The sequence below is a fragment of the Etheostoma spectabile genome, unplaced genomic scaffold (assembly GCF_008692095.1).
Source record: "Etheostoma spectabile isolate EspeVRDwgs_2016 unplaced genomic scaffold, UIUC_Espe_1.0 scaffold273, whole genome shotgun sequence".
Classification (NCBI taxonomy): domain Eukaryota; kingdom Metazoa; phylum Chordata; class Actinopteri; order Perciformes; family Percidae; genus Etheostoma; species Etheostoma spectabile.
The window spans coordinates 166,376-168,930 of record NW_022605577.1 but is presented as its reverse complement, the minus strand read 5'-3'; the positions used below and the strand labels follow the sequence as shown (position 1 = coordinate 168,930).

At 41.3% G+C, this 2,555-nt stretch overlaps 1 protein-coding gene across 1 annotated transcript in view; it reads left to right on the top strand.

Moving 5' to 3' along the window:
- The window catches only part of zgc:92242 (SH2 domain-containing protein 4A), a 20,207-nt gene continuing 17,652 nt past the window's right edge, over positions 1 to 2,555 (top strand). Inside the window, exon 1 of the mRNA XM_032510900.1 lies at positions 1 to 247. The gene's annotated coding sequence lies outside the window, so the exon portion shown is untranslated. The remainder of the gene's footprint in view (positions 248 to 2,555) is intronic.

Genomic DNA, 2,555 nt, shown 5'->3' with positions numbered 1-2,555 from the left:
CACTATAATGGGATAAGAGAAGGTGAGTAGGAAGGAGGAAGGAGGAGGGAACAAGATAAATGCAGTGATGTCAGTCCGTCCCACTCCTATTCAGTACATATGCAGCACAGCAGAGCTGAGCCTGCATACCACTTCTGCTGACGACTGCTCTGATCCCACACAAACACACACACTCATCACACCACACTCACACAGGGGCTGGAACTCAGAGCGGTGCTGGGAGATGCAACCGGCTGGCAGCCGCTGAGTAAGTCCACTTTCCCTCCTCTGTCCTCTTTCTTTCTTTCTTTCTTTCTTTCACTGTCTGTCTTTGTTGTGATTGCCTTTCTACGGCCTGTCTGAGTTCATTTATCTCTCCCACTCTCCTCTGTTGCTGCGAGATGGTCAGTGTTTTCTCACGGCTGAGGGACTTTTCAAACTTTTCTCTCAGTATGCAGTGCACATACCTTTCTCTCCTCTCCCTTCTTTTCTTTCTTTCTTTCTTTTCTCTGCATGTGAGAAAAGGCAGAAGCAAACCTCGGGTTCGTTTGCACGTTGGCGCCGAGCCAGACCTGGATGCCTTTGTGTTTGAATAACAGAGCTGAGCGTGTGGAGGTGGATTTGCGTTCTTCTCATTCACCCCTCGTGTGATGTCCGTTTTCTGAAGTGTCTCTGTGCATTGTTATTGTCTGTGATCACTTTGGTTAGTTTATGTCTTGATTTGAATATTTCCGTTGTGCGGCCATGCCCTTGATCCAATGCACACGGTTAATTCAAGGAGCTGTTGTGATGGTATAAGACTCCTCAAAGGTGAGATTCTTGTTCAGAAAAATGGAGCAATTTGCCAATGAGTGGGCTGTTTGGGAGTTAATCTTCAAGTCAGGTCCAGTTATTTATACTGCTCTCACAGACTGTAAAAAGAATGGAGGTGGCATCAGTGACGTCACCCATTGGTTTGTGGCCTGCCGTTGTGAAGCCTCAAGTTTGGCAGTTTGGCCATCGCCATCTTGTTTTGTTGAAACTGTGATTTTTGGATGAGAGGATGGAGCTGGTGAGGTGATGTGGCCAAACCAGTGTTGTCTATGGATTCAGTGGCTAAGCTAAAGGCTAAAAAGAGAAAGTTTGTCATTTTCAACCGGCGTAAGTGAGTCAATTGGTGAAATTGTATTGGTGGGTAAACACTGACCTCGGGTACAGGCACCATTCATCAGCATGTACAGCAGTACACAGAAAATCTGCCATTTTCCCTTAAGTTACAAGCTAAGGCTAGCACTAGCTAGCTAGCTTCGGTTGGCAAGGCACTACCGATCGCTAAACAAGACCTTTTTAGGCGGCCAAAATGTTCCGATCAACTTTGATGAAGTAAAAACACGGAGAGGGTCTAAGTTTTAGTCTCAGCACCCTAAACAAGTCCAGAACTATAATGTACACAGTGCCATGTTTAGCATTGCTAAGCCTCTATCATGATTGACAGGTCCATGTGTAAGCATCCCCTGCTTTATCAGAATCAGAATCAGCTTTATTTGCCACGTATGAGGACACATATGAGGAATTTTTCTTTGGAGCATCGTTACTCACACTGTGCTTACACATACAAAACAACCAAAACAAAAATATACACACTAATGTATACACATTATATACATACTCTAAACAGAAACAATATAGAGGCATGAGTGGAATGAAGAGTTCAATAAAATTATTTAGATGTGGAACACAGTGCAAAGGATACTGGGATGAATAGTACTATGTTATTATATTACAATATGAACAGTATGAACAGTATGAACATATGAACAGTTCTGAAATAGGAAATGAGAATGATGACTAAATAAAAAGATAATAAGTGAGATGTGAGAGTGTGAGAATTATTGTCTATTTTAACCCTTGTGTTGTCTTCCCGTCAACCATGAAAAAAAGTTGTAGCTTTTTCTGACATTTTTGTCACTTTTTTAATGTTGTGGGTGCTTTTTTAAAATGTTTTTTTTTCCCCAAAGTTATTTAATATGTCTAATGTTCACATTTTCAGCTTATTTTGAACGCCTATTTTTTGTGATGAAAAAACTGAGAATGGGTCAAACTTGACCCGAGGACAATATGAGGGTTAAAATAAATGGAAGCATTTACAAAATGAATATCATGCTGTATTGAAGAAGACTTTGATTGAGACCATAAAATGATTACGAGGGGGGAAATAAATCAAGGGAAAAGTGTTTTTTTTTCTCATAGACTTCTATGCAAACCGACTTCTTTTTGCAACCAGTGGAGTCGCCCCCTGCAGGAAATGAGATGGAATGGAAGTTAAAGGCTCTTCCACATTGGCTTCACCTTTCCAGCCCGGTCTATGATTGGTCTAAAACTACATGGTCCTAAAGGGCTTCACAACTTCTCCATTGTAAAAAAAAAAAAAAAACTACACTACACCCAACACACACACACACACACACACACACACACACCACACACACACAACGATTTATTATTGTGGCTTATTTGCTTCAGACTATTGTGTTTTGCTAGACAGAGCAGGATTGAATGGAGGGGACTAAACAATACAGTAGATAATAATCTCTCTC